Below are 20461 nucleotides of genomic sequence, written 5' to 3'. Positions count from 1 at the left end.
AAAGTACAAAAGCAATTGTACTATTCCTGACGACCTTACCTAACTTATTCAGCCACAACGAAACCTGGAAAACCCAGATCTGCCCTCCAACGGTAGCATTCCATGCAAACTTCCAAACCTTAATCCTTGGAGTATATAAAGAGGCTGAAGATGAAAGATGCCGCCTAAGAAACTTTGTTCAAGCTCACGCGATATTCAAATATTCTCTTAAGCAATATTTCTTCATATTGTACTTATTGTGTTTACCATTAGCTTTCTGAGAAGCATTTCTTTGTAAACTCAAACTTTCAAACAGTTGTTTGTTTTTCCTTAAGGAGATCAAGGTTGGTCGGATCCTTAAGAAGACGAAGAGAGTGAATCTTAGTGATAGCTAAGTCATTGTATTGTTAGTCACTTTGCAGGTTGCAAGTGCAGTTGTAACAAACTCTGATTAGTGGATTGCCTTCATTCTAAGAAGGAAGAAATCACCTTAACGGGTGGACTAGATTAGCTTGAGGGATTTATCAAGTTAACCAGGATAAAATCATTGTGTTCTTTCCTCAACTCTTATCTTAGCACTTTTATCTTTGGTGTTTGAAGAGAATTGTTAAAATCTCAAGTGGGAAAAGTTTTATATTGAAAACGCTATTCAGACCCCCCCCCCCCCTCTTTCTATCGTTTTTCATACCTTCAGTCCTTACCCCCCGGTGACCTCTTCTCCACGGCAAAGTCCATCAACTCTTATGTGTATCTTGTCGGCGACACCTTCTCCCAGATCTTCACCCCCAAGCAAAAAGGCTAAGAACAAAGCCCTAAACCAGAATTGGATATAGAGTGGCTAGGCTCCGCATCTCCCAGATCTGTCATCTCCCCCTTCTCCATCGCACTTTGATTCTGGTACTACAAGAAGAAGATGCAAGAGCTAAAGGAGAAGGTAAAAAAATTTCTCTTTTTCCCTTCCCGAATGGATATCGTGCTCGTTGTCATGCTTGGAGGTGATTTAATTTGATGGTGGATGAGAGCTTAAGGCGAGGCGTTTGGGGTTATTCGAATCGAAAGTGTCATGGTCTTGTCGATGGGAGGTTCTCATTTATCTTTGATTATTCAGTATCTGTAAGCATGCACTTATTTTGGCTGCTGCTTCCAAGAGTCTCTGTGTCAATGTGCTGGATGTTGTGTAGGGATCCCAAGTTGCTAATAGCTGGTGGAGAGTCAGCAATAACAAGGAAATGCTTTGTTAATATGGAGATGTTTTGGGGATTAGATTTTCACTTTTGAATCTCTCTAGTTGGGGGGTTTGTTGTTTAATGAGGGCGGAGATGACATAAATTTTAAATAATGTAATATTCAACTTATGGTTTTTTGACAAACAACTTTTAAATTTTATTTTAAGCTCTTGTTTTTAACTTTTCCTTTTAACTAGCTTTTAAGCCACAAAAAAGTTGGACCAAACATTACCTAAATTAATTATTTTGGTTCTATTACGCACACCTACATATTGATCAATGTTTCTCAAAAGCATGACACATACCCCAATGTTGAATGTTAATCATGAAATTATCAACTCATGAGCATTTAGTGTTTGTCGTTCACACTACAAAAAGTGCAAAATAGTGTCAGCTAAACGACTCTTGTAGGCAAAAATTGATTCATCAACCAATTTAGCATCGATATTGGGACGGAATTTAGAAAGCTCGAAGTTAACTCTTTGTGTCGGCCATATGGACGACTTTAAATATTAGTGTTGACTAGTCTGACTCGAAGCCGATGCAACTCGACGAAGACATTGGCTGACGTTAACAATGCTCCTTTTAGAATCAGTTGCCTAGACCGACTCTGGAACTTCCACATTAGCGTCGACGCCGACGCTAATAAGGAAAATATGAAAAAAAAGGAAATAATGGTGTCGTGTATTGTTATAAGTTGAAATTGAAACAATTTACCAAAATGATCCTAAATGTATGGCAATAAAAGTAAACTCCTCGCGATGAGTTTCAAGCATTTGAAAGAAATAGGAAATACAAACCTTGACTCTATTCCTATATATCGTCATACATTTAGATCATTCGGTAAGGTACTTAATTTCATATGTTTCATTATACAAGGCACGATTATATAATATCTTTCACAACTAAGGGCTCGTTTGGCACGCCGTATTAGGCATGATAGTATAAGCTTATACAATACATTATGAGTTTATCCATTGTTTGGTGATGATATTGTATTGTATAAGCTTATCCATCAAAGTCCCCTTATACGTTAAAATGACGTATTATTTAATCCATCATGTGAGTGATGGATAAGACATGATAAGGTTGCGACGTATAAGTCACCATCACCACCACCCTCTATTGCTGCCAACTTACACCACCATTGGCACCACCACCACCACCACCACCATCCGATCACCGCCGCCGCCGCCACCACCGCCCTACCGTCACCACTGGTGTTGCCACCACCACCACCACCGCCGCCCTACCGCCACCACCACCATAATCGCCGCCACCACAACCCTATCGCCACCACCACCATAATCGCCGCCACCACCGACACCACAACCACCACCCTATCGCCACCACCACCACCACCACCATTGCCTCCACCCTCCACCGTCACCACCACCCTACTAAGCCGCCACCGCCTTACTACCACCACCACACTCTATCGTCGCCAACACCACAACCACCATCGCTGCCACCACCGCCACCACCGATGTTGCCGCCACCGCCACCGCCCTACCGCCACCACAACCACCACCCTATCGCCACCACCACCATAATTGTCGCCACCACTCTATTGCCACCACCGACACCACAACCACCACCCTATCGCCGCCACCACCACCACCATTGCCTCCACCCTCCACTGTAGCCGCCACCGCCTTACCACCACCACCACCACCCTATCATCACCACCACCACAACCACCATCGCTGCCACCACCACCACCAACCTATCTCCACTGTCACCACCACCGCCACCAACACCAACCTACCACCATTGCCACCACCACCACCAACCTACCACTACTTCCATCACCACCGCCACCACCGTTATAATCACCTCCATATTTGATTTTTATTTTATATCATTATTCAATACTTCATTAAACATAAAATTGCATTAATTTAAACGATATGGTAAATTATACAGTGTATGTCCAAACGCTGTATAGTATAAGAAAATTATCAGGGCTTATACTATCAGGCCTAATACTATCAGGCCTTATACTATCAGGCCTTATACTATACGTCACACCAAACGGGCCCTAAGACTCATATTACAATCAATAACAAACATTAATAACCATCATCTTAATAATTGACTTAAAACATTGTAGCATTAAGTTGAAATGAATGCTATGAAAATGAATGTTATGGAAGCGGCCAAACGAGAACTGAAGTGATAGTGGCGGTGGTGGTCGTGGCCGACATAAAAGTAGGGCGGAGGATCAATGGAGGAGGCACCTGAAATGACGGTGGAGCGGCGCCGATGGAGGGTGCGACCCAACGAGAAGTGAAGGAGAGGCCACATACATTTTGGTGGATGGGTGCCTGATCTAGAGGGGGTGGGCAAATCTAGTGTTGTGTTGGCGGAGGGGGCATATATAATGGTGTAGGGAGGGTGAAGGGATTGATGCCAATAAACATGATGGCAGCGGAGGTGAGGGTTTGTGAGTGTGAGATTAGAGATATGGGGTCAAGAAAAAATGTGGGTGGTAGCCGACTATAAGTTCTACTTAACTGATGCAACGTAGCATCAGCTAAGTGAACGCTAAAGGATAACAATTTTTTTAAATTTTTCCTCACTTGTGTCGGCTTTGCGTCAACTTTTCCAACGCAAATAGGAAAACATTAGCGCCATTGTTATGGTTGACACTAAAACTGATTATTCTTGTAGTGTCAAGAACTCATGTGACTGTCAGGATGAATGGATACTTGCAAGAAATGTAATCCTATCGACGGAAGTGATTTCTTTTGGGACTATCGATGATAGAGTGAAAAAGGTGTAGCCATTAGGGAAACGTTTGAGGTTGGTTTCTTAGGGTCTGATGAAGATGTAGTCATGGAGTGGGTGCTTTTCGTCCATTGCTAAACAAGAGGGTTGACTCAAATTATGTTGGGATTGACAATTAGTACATAATTACAACTCTTCTTTATTTTTCAATGGTAAATAGAATTGTATAGTTTTGATTGTTGAAATATATATATATATATATATATATATATATATATGTGTGTGTGTGTGTGTGTGTGTAAGTCTTTTATGTGCTACAAAGTACCATGCATCATTGTTATGTTCTTTGAATTTGGTTTTGCTTAATTGCTTAATCACTCTGATTTCTCTATTCTTTGTCTTCGTGGAGAAGATAATAAGGAAATCACATTAATTAAGGGGAAAAGGTATATAAATTAGGCTAGGGACCAATCTCTTTTACCTAAATATCTGACCACCTAAATTAGGTTTCTTAACCCGTGACTTGATTATTCATTTAATTCAAGCCGCTTGTGTTGGGTTTGATTTGAATTTATGTTCTGCATTTAATGATAGTCTATTAGAGTTTTAAATCAAGGAGAGGCTTCTCAAAACGATAAAATGCAAGAGGCGCATGGTTAAATCCATTCCATTGAAGGATTTAAATCTTCTATAACACTGGTGCATTGGGTTTGGCGATTTTGTGACTCTGACTTCTATAATAAAGGAAATGGAAAAATGTCATGATCTGGAGCGGTGCCGGTGAGATCTAGAGCGGTGGCAATAAGATATGGAGCAGAAAGATCTCAATGAACCTAAAATATCTTTGCCTTTCATGGTCTCTGGACTGGGCGAGCCCCTAGAGGGGCAACGCCCAGTGTGTAGCCCGCCCCGAGGCGAGGGCCTGGCCTTAAGTTGGGCCTCAGCTTTGGAGGCCCAATTGGCCCAATAGGTAGTACCCAAACTCTATAAATAGGAGGTAGTTACCAATTGTAAGGGACTTTGGCTCATTTTATAAGATAACACATGAAATTCAGCATTCTCTCTCTCATTCTCATTCTCTCTCTAGCACAATTCTCCACTCTCTAGGTACTATCCCAATCTTCAATGTTCATTCCCAGAACATTTGGCGTCGTCTGTGGGAAACGATAAACTTTCTATTCCCATTCACGTGGATTGATTGTGCAAGAAGCTATCTCTGATTACGAGCTATTCTCGAGTTTTCTGATTCTGATTCTGTGACCGGCGTTTGTTTTTTCGATCGAGCTTGCGTCATTCCTGGTTTAGATGGAGACGCGACGCAGGAGGCAGCATCATTCACCAGTGCGACAGCGAATTTCGCCGCCTCGGCGGCCTCATCGAGTTGTCCTTGATTCTCCAATACGAACAGCGGGAGTACAGCCGCCTTCTCCTCCTCCATCACCACCACCACCTCCTCCATCGCCTTCGCAGGTCGGATCTCTAGAGCGCTCACCAAAGAATTCACCTGCTCCGGAGCAACAACCGGCGGTGACACAGGAACAATGGCGCCATATGATGCGCATCATTGGCAACATTCAGCAGCGGAATGAGCATCTACAAGCTCAGTTAGACTTCTACCGCCGCGAACAGCAAGATGATGGAAGCAGAGAGGCGGATTCCGTAGCTGAGTTCCTTCCGTTCTCGGAGGACGTTGAGAGTGTGACAATTCCAGATAATATGAAAACGTTAGTTCTGGATTCTTACAGTGGAGATTCTGATCCGAAGGATCATCTTCTGTATTTCAACACGAAGATGGTGATAATTGCGGCATCAGATGCGGTAAAGTGTAGGATGTTTCCATCGACGTTCAAATCGACGGCGATGGCATGGTTCACGACTTTGCCGCGCGGATCGATTTTGAATTTCAGAGACTTCTCATCCAAGTTTCTAGTGCAATTCTCGGCGAATAAGAATCAGCCGGTGACGATCAATGACCTATACAACATTCGCCAACAAGAAGGAGAGTCACTGAAGGAATACATGGCAAGGTACAGCGCTGCATCGGTCAAGGTAGAGGACGAGGAACCTCAAGCCTGTGCTCTAGCATTCAAAAATGGTTTGTTACCGGGAGGGTTGAACAGCAAGTTGACACGCAAGCCAGCACGTTCGATGGAAGAGATGCGTGCTCGCGCCAGCACTTATATTCTTGACGAGGAGGACGATGCTTTCAAAAGAAAGCGCGCGAAGCTGGAAAGGGGCGACACGTCACCCAAGCGCGCGAAAAAAGATAAGAACGGCGAAGACAAGGGGGATGGCAAGCAGCAAAGACAAGATAAAGGGAAGGCGGTATTGAGGCCGACCAAGGAACAGTTGTATCCACGGCGTGATGATTATGAACAGCGCCGGCCATGGCAATCTAAGTCTCATCGCCAGCGGGAAGAAGCTGACATGGTGATGAACACAGATTTAACGGATATACTCCGCGAGGCGAGGGGCGCAAATCTAGTGGATGAGCCAGAAGCCCCAAAATATCAACCACGGGACGCCAATCCCAAGAAGTGGTGTGAATACCATCGGTCTGCCGGGCACGACACGGATGACTGCTGGACTTTGCAACGGGAAATTGATAAGTTCATAAAGGCGGGATATCAGGGAAATCGCCAAGGCCAGTGGCGCAACAACGACGATCACAACAAAATGCATAAGCGAGAGGAGGAGCGAACGGACACTAAGGGCAAGAAAAAACAAGAATCGGCGGCTATCGCCACAAAGGGGGCTGATGACACGTTTGCTCAACACTCAGGACCGCCCGTAGGGACCATAAACACCATCGCCGGAGGATTCGGCGGTGGTGGTGACACCCATGCGGCACGGAAACGCCAGGTTCGTGCAGTTAATTCAGTTCACGAGGTTGCTTTCGGATTCGTGCACCCTGACATAACAATCTCGATGGCAGATTTTGAGGGGATAAAGCCTCACAAGGATGACCCGATAGTAGTGCAATTAAGGATGAATAGTTTCAATGTTAGGAGGGTACTCCTGGATCAGGGTAGTTCGGCTGATATTATCTATGGAGACGCATTTGACAAGTTGGGCCTGACTGACAATGATTTGACCCCATATGCGGGAACCTTGGTAGGTTTTGCGGGTGAGCAAGTAATGGTGCGAAGATTCATTGATCTAGACACAATATTCAGGGAAGGTAAGGTATCTGGTTCTCCAGGTGGTGGCATCTTACAATGTCATCATTGGGCGAAATACATTGAATCGCCTCTGTGCTGTGATCTCAACAGCCCACTTGGCGGTCAAATACCCACTAAGCAATGGAAAGGTTGGCAAGCTGAAGGTGGACCAGAAATTGGCGAGGGAATGTTATAATAATTGCCTCAACCTGTATGGCAAGAAGAGTGCGTTGGTTGGGCACAGATGTTATGAAATTGAAACTTCGGATGAAAATCTTGACCCACGTGGCGAAGGGCGAGTGAACAGGCCCACGCCAATTGAGGAAATAAAGGCGCTAATGTTTGGCGATCGCACTTTGAAGATTGGGACTAGACTGACTGACGAGCAGGAGACGCGCCTGACAAAGTTGCTAGGCGAAAACCTATATTTGTTTGCTTGGAGCTGCAAGGACATGCCCGAATTGATCCAAACTTCATCTGCCATCGATTAGCATTGAATCCAAGTGTCAAGCCAGTTTCACAACTCAGGCGGCGCTTGGGCGGAGACAAGGGAAAAGCGGTTCAACAAGAGGTTGACAAGTTGCTGGCGGCAGAGTTCATCAGAGAGGTGAAATATCCGACGTGGTTGGCGAACGTCGTGATGGTGAAAAAGGCGAACAGAAAATGGCGAATGTGCGTGGATTACACAGACTTAAACAAAGCATGCCCAAAGGATTCGTATCCCCTTCCCAGCATTGATAGTCTCGTTGATGGTGCCTCGGGCAACGAATTGCTTAGCTTGATGGATGCTTATTCTGGTTATCATCAAATCCGCATGCACCCGGCAGACGAGGACAAAACGGCTTTCATGACCGCCAGAGTCAACTATTGCTATCGCACCATGCCGTTTGGACTAAAGAATGCTGGGGCGACCTACCAAAGATTGATGGATAGGGTTTTTGCTGGGTAGGTGGGAAGAAACATGGAGGTTTACGTTGATGACATGATTGTTAAATCAGTACGTGGTTTGGACCATCATCAAGATCTGGAAGAGGCATTTGGCGAGATAAGGAAGCACAATATGCGCCTCATCCCGGAGAAATGCTCTTTTGGTGTTCAAGGGGGCAAGTTTTTAGGATTCATGATCACATCCAGAGGAATAGAGATAAACCCAGATAAGTGCAAGGCGATTCAGCAGATGAAAAGCCCCTCTAATGTGAAAGAGGTCCAACGTTTAACAGGGCGAATAGCAGCTTTATCTCGGTTTCTTCCTAAGTCTGGTGACAGATCTTTCCCTTTTTTCAAGTGTCTTCGCAAAAATGTTGCATTTGAGTGGACGGTGGAGTGTGAAGAAGCTTTTGTTCGCCTCAAGGAACTCCTGTCATCACCGCCAATCTTGTCAAAACCAATATAGGGACACCCGCTGCATTTGTATTTTGCTGTGAGTGATAGTGCTCTGAGTTCTGTGATACTGCAGGAGATAGATGGCGAGCATCGAATTGTTTATTTTGTTAGTCACACACTCTAAGGCGCAGAGGTCAGATACCAGAAAATTGAGAAGGCGGCGCTGGCGGTCCTTGTCACCGCCCGGCGGTTGAGACCTTATTTTCAGAGTTTTCCAGTGAAGGTGCGGACGGATTTGCCCTTGAGACAAGTGTTACAAAAACCGGATTTGTCAGGTAGATTGGTCGCCTGGTCGGTTGAATTATCTGAGTATGGGTTGCAATATGATAAGCGGGGCACGGTTGGCGCACAGTCACTGGCTGATTTTGTGGTCGAGTTGACCCCAGACCGGTTTGAAAGAATGGACACTCAGTGGACTCTCTTTGTAGATGGATCCTCCAATAGTAGCGGCAGTGGCGCGGGAGTAACGTTAGAAGGACCGGGGGATCTAGTATTGGAGCAATCGCTGAAATTCGAGTTCAAAGCAACAAACAACCAGGCTGAATATGAAGCTCTCATCGCCGGATTGAAGTTGGCACGGGAAGTAAAGATTGGAAGTTTGTTGATAAGAACGGACTCGCAGTTGGTAGAGAATCAAGTAAAGGGAACTTTCCAGGTCAAGGATCCCAATCTGATCAAGTACCTCGAGCGAGTGCGGTATTTGATGACGCTTTTTCAAGAAGTTGTGGTAGAGTATGTTCCTCGGGCAGAAAACCAGCGGGCGGACGCGTTGGCCAAATTGGCGAGCACACGGAAGCTCGGCAACAACAAGAGTGTAATTCAGGAAACGCTGGCGTACCCCAGCATTGAAGGCGAGCTCATGGCATGTGTGAACAGAGGGACGACATGGATGGGGCCCATATTATCTATATTGGCAGAGGACCCGGCGGAAGTGGAGCAATGCACGAAGGAGCAACGGCGAGAGGCGAGCCACTATACTCTCATTGACGGACACTTGTATCGCCGTGGTTTTTCGACGCCATTGTTAAAATGCGTGCCGCTAGAGAAATACGAAGCGATAATTTCTGAGGTGCATGAAGGAGTATGTGCAAGTCACATCGGGGGAAGGTCTCTGGCCTGCAAGGTGTTAAGGGCGGGCTTCTACTGGCCCACCATCAGGAAGGATTGTATGGACTTTGTGAAGCGGTGCAAAAAGTGTCAAGTGTTTGCGGATTTGTCTAAGGCACCGCCAAAAGAGCTGGTGACGATGAGCGCCCCATGGCCTTTCGCCATGTGGGGAGCGGATTTAGTAGGGCCTTTCCCGGTCGCCAGGTCGCAAATGAAGTTTATACTGGTAGCGGTGGACTACTTTACCAAATGGATTGAAGCTGAGCCCCTGGCCAAGATAACTTCAGCAAAAATAGTCAACTTTTACTGGAAGCGTATTGTTTGCAGGTTTGGAATCCCAAGGGCGATCGTATCTGACAACGGGACCCAGTTTTCAAGCAGTCATACAAGGAAATTTTGCAAGGAAATGGGCATACAGATGAGGTTCGCCTCTGTGGAGCACCCGCAAACGAACGGGCAAGTAGAATCTGCAAACAGGGTAATTCTGCGCGGATTAAGGCGGCGGCTTGAGGAGGCTAAGGGAGCCTGGTTGGATGAACTCCCAATGGTATTATGGTCGTACAACACCACTGTGCAATCCACTACAAGAGAAACCCCCTTTAGGATGACCTACGGGGTAGATGCTATGTTGCCGGTGGAGATTGACAATTTCACATGGCGGACTCAGCCGGATTTCGAGGGGGAGAATCAGGCCAATATGGCGATGGAGCTGGACCTTTTGTCTGAAACGCGTGATGAAGCACACATTCGAGAAACGGCGATGAAGCAGCGCGTGGCCGCAAAGTACAATAGCAGAGTTTGCGTCCGAGATATGCAGGTCGGCAACCTGGTCCTCAAGTGGCGATCAGGAGCCCCGGGAAACAAGTTAACTCCGAACTGGGAAGGGCCCTACCGCATTGTCAAAGTTCTTGGTACCGGGGCCTATCACTTGAAAGAGCTTGATGGAAGGCGGCTACCCAGGTCATTCAATGGCTTGAGCTTGCGCTACTATTATAGTTGATCGCAGGCAAGAAGGTGAACGAAGTGAATTCGCCAAAGCTGGATATCTTTAAATTTTTCTAAAAAGTGTCTTTAAACTCTCCAATGTATTGCCATAACAAAAGCGTGCTCTTTTTCTCTGAAAGGAGTTTTTTAATGAGGCGCATCATCAATAAAACGAAAATTCATGAAATTCGTGTCTAAAAATTCCAGGGATTCCCTGACGATCGGAATTGCCGATCGACACAAAGAATTACGGCGATCACTAGGTGGGACAAGCTTGATCCCCAAAGGGGCTTGCTGGAACCCTGAAGGTGGTGGCGATTCCACAAATGACCTTTGACGCTGGGAATCGCCCCCCGGAATGTCTGACGTGATCGCCGGTCCCGTAAACGATGTGCTGGGTAAGTCTCGCCAGAATACGACGAGCGCCATTTACTAGGCAAAAGTCTTGGGACCCCCAAATGGCCATTGGGACCCAAGCATAGTAAGCCCCGAGCGGGCAAAGCCCCGGGCAAAGCCCTCAAGAATGGAGGCCATTTATCCCTTTGTGGAGAATGTTTAAAGTCTTGGTGGAGAAATACCAAGCAACAAGCCCTAGTTAAAATTAACGCACAGAATCGTTAGGCGTAATTCAATCACATGACGCGTGAAAAATAGCGCAGGATATAAGGTCGGCGAATGAATAAGGTGGAAGGCGAGTGCTTAGTCACTCAGGATGTTGAGTATTTTATTACTCCGGGCGTCAGGGCGTTTAAACTATGAATCCATTCTCAAGAATGTGGCGATTTGCGAAGTGATGACCGAACAATTTACGGCGAAAGCAATCATTCAACAAAATTTACAAGGTATTAAAAGGCGATATAAGAAGTAATGGCGGAAGTTTGCTTATATATGGAAATGGCAGGAAAGTGCATTACAGAAGGCGGTAAAGGCTAAGTAAAAATTAAAATTACATTAATCATTATTTCTTTCTTCTTCTCCTGTTTCTTCTTCTTCTTCAGTGGCGGTCCAGAGGTGTTGGTCAATCAGGGGAGGATCATCGGGACCAACCAGTCCTTCAGTGGTGATCTCTTTCATTACTCCCATTGTAAGACCCAAGATTTTAGAATTAAATAATTTAATGAAGAAGGAAATTCATTGATTAATTAATTCTATCCCTGTAGTCAATTTAGTCGATTACTTGACTCATTTACATGACTGTCTTAGAACGAGAGCGTTTGTCATAAGAATTCTGGAGATATACAGTATTGCTCGTATACCTTCCTACGACAAGCAGATTAATACGAAACCCTGGAATTTACGAACACTCATTTCCGATACCGGGAGGTTTGCCGAAACTGAATCCCTGGTTTTTCTAGAGTTATTAAATTAACCTACGATGAAGACTTTTCTTGTTCGGAGCTTCAAACGAAGTTTCCATCCGCGTAGTCTTATTCCGTTCAATGATACGAACCTTTCTTCAGAAAGAAGTTTCTGCATCTGACATTCGCTGCAAAAAGTAGTTTTTCGGGTTGAATTATTTCATACCGCTTTTTAGATCATTTTTATTTTGCTCAAAGTGATTCAAATTTATATTTCATTTTTTCATAAGAGTTCCTCATAATTTTTGATATAGTAATATATCACCTCTATATTTTCTCTTAACTCTATGAGTTAAATTTTTCAGTGTCTAAATCAGTTAGTACCGATTTGTTAAATATATACTCCATCCTTATCTCTCCACGTTGTTATATGCTTCAGCCCTTTAACACTTTACCATTTCAACCACTTACACATATTTTATAACTTAGCAAAGAAGAATAAAATAATAAGAAGGCATTCAGCCTTTTATTATTCACGCACACTCTACTCTCTCTCCCACTTTCAATTTCTTTTTCTTTCTTTTATTACTATAGAAACCAATACTTTCTTTTCTTTTTCTTTCCCTTGTCTCCCACTTGTAATTCACGTTCTCTCTCACTAAAGCATCACCACCAGCTTTCTTTTCTTATTCATTTTCTTTCTTTCTCCCACTCTCACGCCCACTTACTCACTCTCCACTCATTCCTCTCTATTAATGGCAAAGCAACCCATAGGATATTTTGAATTCATATTTTTTCTATCTATCCTCGTCACGTTCTTATGTGCTTCTCCACTATCCTTTCCTATATATATGACTTCAAAAACTCTGAAAAATCACACCGTCTCATTTTCTTTCTTCCTCTTCTGCAGACCAAGTTCTGTCTTTCTTCTTCTCTTCTTTGTTGGTTGTGGGTGAGGTTGAGGGAGAAAGGAGGAAGAGTTTTTCCGGTTCTTACCTGATCGTTGCTCTGTTCGTTGCTACGCGTAGGCCTCGAGGTACTAATGTTATTTTTTTTTTCTTCTAATCTTAAATTCCGTCACTTTTGTTGCTGTCACGTTATTGTAGCAGCCAATTGATCTGTCAAAAACTTATTTTTCGTGCCCGATTTTGGAACTGGGTTCTTCATAACAATTGTAGCTTATTCTGTTAGCAAACTTTTGCCGCTGGTTTCATGTCGTTCCGACTTGTGTAGCTCCAGTTATACGCTTTTTAGTGAACATGAGTTAAGCTGTCCCGTTTCTCAAGAACTGCTGTTAGTATTTTATTTTTCCTGAATTTTGTACTTCGAATTTAGACTTGAAAATTTATAGGGATTTAGAAAAGCGGTAGACGAAACCATGATAAAAATATTAGATTTTTCGAAGTACATTTGACGTATTTAAAAATTAGCCAAAGCCGCTGTACAGTTTATAATCATTGACATGAGAATAAGTTTGAGGACTAAAAGTTTATTATGGGAAAATTTTGGGCTTAAAACACAAGAGGCTGAGAAGTTTTGGGTTAAACCAGAGTTTTTAAGAGTTTTGGGGTTGGTTTGACAAATCTATTAAAAATTGAGGGTTGAAAAAGAACTTACTTTTATACGAGGACTTTTTCGTGTTTATGTGCTTATTAAGGGGCTATGGTTGAATTACTTAAAATTTGAGGAGTTGTCTGCGAAGTGTGTTTTTTTTTAAGGACCTTTCTTTAAAACTCATAAATATTTTATCTTTGGACTTTAGTCCTTGAAACATAAAGTTTGTGCATTTAGCCTAAGTGAGCTAGAAAGATTGGTTAAGTTGTTTTGGAACTTTAGATGTGACTTTAAAGGCTTTCTTTACGTTTCCGATTAGGTGTTATTAGATAGTATTGTTCTAGTGAGGCTTGTGTTGATAATTGAGTTTCCTTGTTCTAGGTTCACAACTCCCATGCCCAACTTCTACTCACGAAGGTAAGGGTAACTCGGTTTTAGAGCGTCTTTGAGTCTTGCATGCTTTTATCGCACTGCCTGTGTTTGAGATGAAGATGTTTATATTGATTGGCAGATGATTATGATTATTATGCTGAATTTGGAAAATGTTTTCTGAAGGCTTCGGCCGAGTGAACTTATTGAGATGTGTGTCTCCGTTTTCTGAGAGGCTTTGGCCGTTTACTGGTTTCCGTCATTACTGTTTTCAAGTGAATAAGACGTGATTATTGTTGACTGACCTTGGCATATAGGGCTGAATTAAGTGGCATCCAGTGGTTGTCGTTCCACATGGTTGTCCCGTCCTTCGTGGCGTTATTAAGTGGCATTCAGTGGTTGTCGTTCCACATGTCTGTCCCGTCCTTCGTGGCGTTATTAAGTGGCACCCAGTGGTTGTCGTTCCACATGGTTGTCCCGTCTTGCGAGGCGATATTAAGTGGCATTCAGTGGTTGTCGTTCCACTTCTGTCCCGTCTTGAGAGACGTTGCCGATCGATCCATTTTGATAGCAGCATATAGTTGCAATTTAGGGAACTAACACCTGACCCTATGTTGTTGAATTTTAAATATTGGTTTATTGATATCTGATTTGATGTTGTATTTTTATTGTTATTTGATATAAATATGTTGTTATGTTGTTGATATATGAATTGAGTAATGTTGCTAGTTTATTTACCATGCTAGGTAATTAAATTCCAATAACATGATTTTCTCTTTTATACCTGGTAGTTGCATGGAGTTAACCCTTTCTATTTGCTATTTGTTGTTTGGGCGCCTAACGCTATTAGGCGATGGAGAGCCTTCCGCTGAAGCTTAGCTGTTTGAGTTGGAGACCATGACCGTGGGCGGTCGAGTATAGGTGGATGAAGCAGCTGCTTCTCCATTTTTGGTGGACTATGTCTGAGTTCTTTTTCCCTCTGAAAACTCTGTTGTTCAAACCTTATATTCGCCACTTGTCTAAGTGAGCGTACTTATTTTGGTAACTGGTTCATGATGATGTAAGCCACTATTATTATTATGTCGGGAATGGGTTGTTAAATAAAGTTATGATATGTTTCCATGCCATTTAATCTTTGTAATGAGTACCTTTGATTTTGGGAAAGAGACATCCGGTTATTTTGTCTAAGGAAAGAAGGGCTTTTAATCAGGCATTGTGCCGGGCCAGCTTACCTGGAAATAACCTTGAGCTCCTATCAGAAACAAACGTACTTTGATCTTGGAGATTTATTTTATTCTCGCTTTCAAAAAAAAATATATCTCCGTTTTTCGAGTTAAGTATTAGATGGTTACTAATGTGACTCCTCAGTTGAGAAACCGGGGTGTTACAATTGTGGTGCCGCTTGATAATAATAATAACATTAACAATTACACCTCGAAAGGTGGGACAGTAACTGAACGAAAACAGAAACCGCCGCTTGAAGTGTAACGCCCCGTAGGACGGGACGGCGCGTGGTCGAGACCACTAACCCGCCACTCCTAATGAAATGATATGGTTAGCCACACAATAATAAGAGTGACCTCAATTCAACATAACCAATAAAAGTTCCAATTCATCAACGATAAAAGTGAACCTCAGTTCATCATAATCAATAAGATAACCAAGATAATAATACTCCATCAATCCATCAATAATAGGTGGAACAGATAATGAATAAAGTCATGCTATCTGAAAGTAAATGACGGAGTTACCCTAAAATTAAAAATAATTCTTAAACCCTAATTATTATTCCTGAGTGCCCTGGGCCAGATTAGGTCTTGATTGATTCGAGTTTGGCACCATTTGATCATTATTGAGTTTTAAATCAATTTATTTCATTTTCATGGCAAACATCTTGACCCTACATTCATCATCAAGTTTCTCTTTACTCATTCAGTGGATTTGGCTGATTCAAGGCTTTAATTAATCCTTCCCACTTCCTCTATCTGACCCAACAAGTTTCACGTTCAGATCATCTCCCAATCTCTCTAACCAATCTCACTAAGTTGCCTACTTGATCATGTTATAGAAAGTTCACCTAAAACACAAATTTATTTTTCTAGCCTTCAAATTCAAAATTGGGCTTCGAGGTTGTGTTCATAATCATCCTAGGAGTCTCCCATAAAAATTTCAGATCAATTGGAGGTCCCTAACACAAAATCTGCTCAAAACATCAAACTGTTCTTGGTGTTCTTCAGTTTTTCCAGATTCCGAGCTGAATCCAGTGGTGGTCTCCTCTCCCTCTCCGCCGCCAGCATCGCCGCCAGCTCCGCCGCGTGGAAGCCATCGCCGGCGAGGAGCTTCTGGAATTTCAAACTCGCATTTTAGCGCGATTCAAGGTCGATTTTTCATCCCTCTACCTCCTAAACTCATAATCTAAGCTCCCTAACCACTAATTACACCTCAAATCAACATGAATTCACCAAATTTGAATCAAACTTTTCAAGAAACTTGAACTCTTCGAATGCCACAAAATGTAACACCCCGACTATGAGGCATTAAATTTTAGTAACCATCTAATACTTAACTCAAAAAAACGGAGATATTTTTTTTTTGAAAGCGAGTATAAAATAAATCTCCAAGATCAAAGTACGTTTGTTTTTGATAGGAGCTCAAGGTTATCTCCAGGTAAGCTGGCCCGGCACAATGCCTGATTAAAAGCCCTTCTTTCCTTAGACAAAATAACCGGATGTCTCTTTCTCAAAATCAAAGGTACTCATTACAAAGATTTATAACTCAACAGTTATAAGTTTCAAAGCGGAAGGTCGAGAAAGCAAGTACTTCTGACTTACTGGCATATATTACATTAATACCCAACCCTTAATAATATTACATAAGCTCGTAGCGAGTTCGAATATATTACAATATTATTCAACATAATACCATAGAGTTCAAAAGCGGGAAAACGAAACCCGATTTATTTCAAGACTTCACAAAGCTCAAAGACAATCCTAGCATACTTAATACTCCTCCGAACTAGGGGTATTCTCCTTAGTACCTGACAAATGTAAGGGTCAACTTCCCGACAAAAGGAAAATAACATTTAGCAGATATAAACAGAAATATCAGTTTTTCAAAGAAATCGTCATAGCAGATTAAACCAAGTAAAGAACATTTAATAGTTTATGAAGGAATAGTTACAAATAGCATATTTAAGCAGAATTAGACACAAGTAGCAGATATAGCATGTTATCGGCATTTAGGGTTATTTGTATGATTATGGTATGCATGACGACTCGTCCAACGAGAAAAATGCAATCCGGAATAGCGATAAACGCTTATGGCTGGGCATCACGAGTCGATCTAGCACAGGCCTAGTACTAACCATAAGACCGTGTGTCACTTACCTACCCTGGCAGCAACCTGCCTTTTTTTCGTGCATGTATGGATGAGTGCAACATGGTAAGTCAATCAATAACAAATAATAATGGTCCTTGACCAACAAATTGATTAACCAATACCAAATCCATCAAAGCTCTTGGTGACCTTCTTGTCACAAACAAATCATCCTTCCGATGATCAAAACAAAGGGCTTACCAAAACAAAGATCATAATGACAATAACGATAAACATCGGATGCCAGTGCCCTTACCGTTTGTTATTTGCAGATTAAACCGATAAACGTCGAAAGTTTCTGCACGATAATATAAATATACTCTACTATCAAAATTCGTCAAAATAATAGAGATAAAATATATAACGTATAAAACTCGTGGAAATTAAGTCCTTATTCATAAAAGAAGTTTTGTCGTAAATTAAATCATCCGACGTCCAAGAATTACAGTCTCAAGTCTCAGTTTCAGTCTCAGGTACCTAAACCCTTTCTAAGTCGAATCCAAGTCCAATACTTCATAGTCCAATAGAGAAACCATTAATGTAACATGAGTTGCTGATTTTAAGCTTTCTAGGTGAAATTACCGTTTTACCCTTGTTTACATAATTAATTCCTTTAATCAAAAACAATTACGTTAATTGATAATTTAAGCTTAACACATAAAGATTACTTGATTATAAAATCATATATCAACTAAGTTCATTTAAACTTGATTATTTCAGCAGCAATGATATAAGTATGTGAAATGACCATTTTGCCCTTAGTCCAATTTTAACCTTAAAATACCTTAATTTCTTTATTACAACATTTAAATTAACAAAACTTGGTTCACATAAGCCATAATATATTCTGAATAATAAAATAATTTATTTCATTAAATATTAATTAATTTCACAATTAAATAAACCTTTAAAGTGATAAAAATTAGTAAATAATTAATTAAATTGCTCAAAAATTAAACTTAACCCATCAAATATTTATAAGAATCATATTAAGCTAGGTGATCAATTCTAAACATGTTATAAGCAATTTTAAACATAAACAATTAATTATAAGGCTTAAAAAGACATGTTTAATTAACAAAATAAAGCAACAAAATTATCCAAAGCTTGAAAAAAATACCAAATTAATTTTATTTAAGCCTCTGGAAGTTAATCATGAATTACCATAGTCCTTGCTCAATTTTATAATTGCATTAAGGTCTTTGAACAATTCATTATTCCTATTTTGGTCCCTAAAATTCCATTTTTGTCCAAACTTGTCCAAAACTCCAAACCAACCATTCAATCATCCTTATATCATCCTTAGGAAGTCTCAGAAGCATTCAAGCATGATCTTAGGGTCCTGGAAATACCATTTTCGAAGCCACCAACTTCAAGAACATCTTGATTTTAGATTTTCATGATTTCATGTGTTTAAGTGCTCAAATCTTTTCTAAAAACGTTTTAAAAGAGTTATATGATGATTCTGGAAGGAAAGAGAGGAAGAAAACCTGGAAAAACGTGAAAAACGAAGCTTTGAAGCTTCTCGCCGGAAATCTATGGCTTTCACGGCGGCCGGCGGTGAGTTTCGCGGCGGAGATGTCGCCGGGGACGTCCAAACTTGACTTTCTTCGCCCAGATCCATTCTACTTCTTCCCAGGAGCTCAAATATGCAAAAATATTTGGATTTGGTTGAGTGGTTTGAGAGATATGAGTTGAGAAAGTTTTGAGCAAACTTAGAAGCTCAAGAACTCAGTGATTAGGGAAGGTTATGGTGCAAGGGCTTAGGAATCACGTTCTGGGATGTTTATGAACATAAAGAAGAAGATTTGAGAGCCTAACTTGCCCTGGTTTGTTAAAATGAAATTTGACCCAAGAGTTTTTAGCAATTTCGTGAAGAGTACTTTGAGAGCTTATTCTGGAATATCTAGAGGGAGTTTGGATGAATGGTTTATTCAGGCTTGTAGATGGAATGGAGTAGAGAAAAATCAACTACTTATATAGCCAATTTGGTTGAGATATGACCGAGATATGAGCTGGTGAAGTTGAGTCTCCACTATGGAAAGTTTGCAAAAGAATTGATATTTTAAATAAAGTCTAGGGACCAATTTCTGAATTTCTGGTTCATGTGGACTCCTCCATCCATTTAGGTCGACCAAGGGGTGAAAGTGAAATATTTTTACCCTAGAAAATATTTTTTACCATTTTTAAATAATTACCCAAGTAATTTTCTTTAATAATCAAATAATAGGATAATTACAAAATATAAGGACCTCTCTGTAATTTTCAAAACCTGGGTGACTGAAAATGATCATATTAAGTCAAGAATAATTTTAGAAACATTTTCCAATTGGTAAAACATTTTTACCATTTTTCTATAATTAATTATGCAATTTACAAGTTACAAAAGATAGAAATTGATTAAAAATATTAATACTGAATTAAAAATTCCAGAAAAAATTACTGAAATTATATTTAAACATGGAAAACATATTTCCATCACAAAAATAATAAAATATCATTCTTATCTATTATCTACATGTTATGGGTAAATACGAGCGTTAAATACGGTAAATAATACTTAAAACGATACGTATACGAGACTAAGACGATACAATAACATAATCGTATAAAACGATGATTAATATTATTATATGAAAAGGTGGGTCTTACAATACTACCCCTCTAAAAAGAAAGTTTCGTCCTCGAAACTTGGAATCTAAGGAAAAAGTTCAGGATATCGAATCCTCATGTCGGCTTCGCGTTCCCAGGTGATGTCACCTGCTTCTCTGTTCCAAACTACTTTGACCAATGCGATTTTGTTCCCACGAAGTTGTTTGACTCCCGTATCCTCTATACAGATAGGCGGTGCTTCATAGGTTAGGTTATCGCGGAGTTCGATGACATCAGCTTCAATAATATGAGTTGGATCGGGGATGTATTTCCTTACTGAGATACATGAAATACATCGTGGATATTAGAGAGTGATGGTGGTAAAGCAATCTGATAAGCAACAGGCCCAATACGTCGTAAGATCTGATAGGGTCCGATGAACTTTGGGGTGAGCTTTCTTGATTGAATAGCACGTCCAACTCCTGTATCTCGGGTTACTCGTAGAAACACATGATCACCGTCCTCAAACTCAAGTGTCCGACGTCGTTGGTCAGCGTAACTCTTTTGCCGATCCTGAGCCGTTTTCATCCTATTCCTGATCTGTTTGACTTTCTCAGTCGTTTGATGTACTAGTTCAGGTCCGACCAATAAGTTCACTCCATCTTGATACCAGCACAAAGGGGTTCGACATTTCCTGCCGTAA

The 20461-nt window shown here is 41.5% G+C and overlaps 2 long non-coding RNA genes across 2 annotated transcripts; one reads left to right on the top strand and one right to left on the bottom strand.

Moving 5' to 3' along the window:
- The first annotated feature begins 12134 nt into the window (after positions 1–12134).
- On the top strand, positions 12135–14918 carry LOC130721219 (uncharacterized). Its single transcript, XR_009013359.1, has 2 exons — positions 12135–12904; positions 14642–14918. It is a non-coding gene; the product is annotated as an uncharacterized LOC130721219 (long non-coding RNA).
- Positions 14919–16595: 1677 nt separating this feature from the next.
- LOC130721220 (uncharacterized) lies at positions 16596–18650 on the bottom strand. The gene is made up of 2 exons (XR_009013360.1): positions 17423–18650; positions 16596–16828 (listed from the first exon to the last, which is right to left on the bottom strand). It is a non-coding gene; the product is annotated as an uncharacterized LOC130721220 (long non-coding RNA).
- Between the last annotated feature and the right edge of the window lie 1811 nt (positions 18651–20461).

This window comes from Lotus japonicus, chromosome 5 (assembly GCF_012489685.1).
Source record: "Lotus japonicus ecotype B-129 chromosome 5, LjGifu_v1.2".
NCBI classification, from domain to species: Eukaryota; Viridiplantae; Streptophyta; class Magnoliopsida; order Fabales; family Fabaceae; genus Lotus; species Lotus japonicus.
Note: the sequence above shows the minus strand (reverse complement) of the source record. Positions and strands in the feature narration are given on the sequence as shown.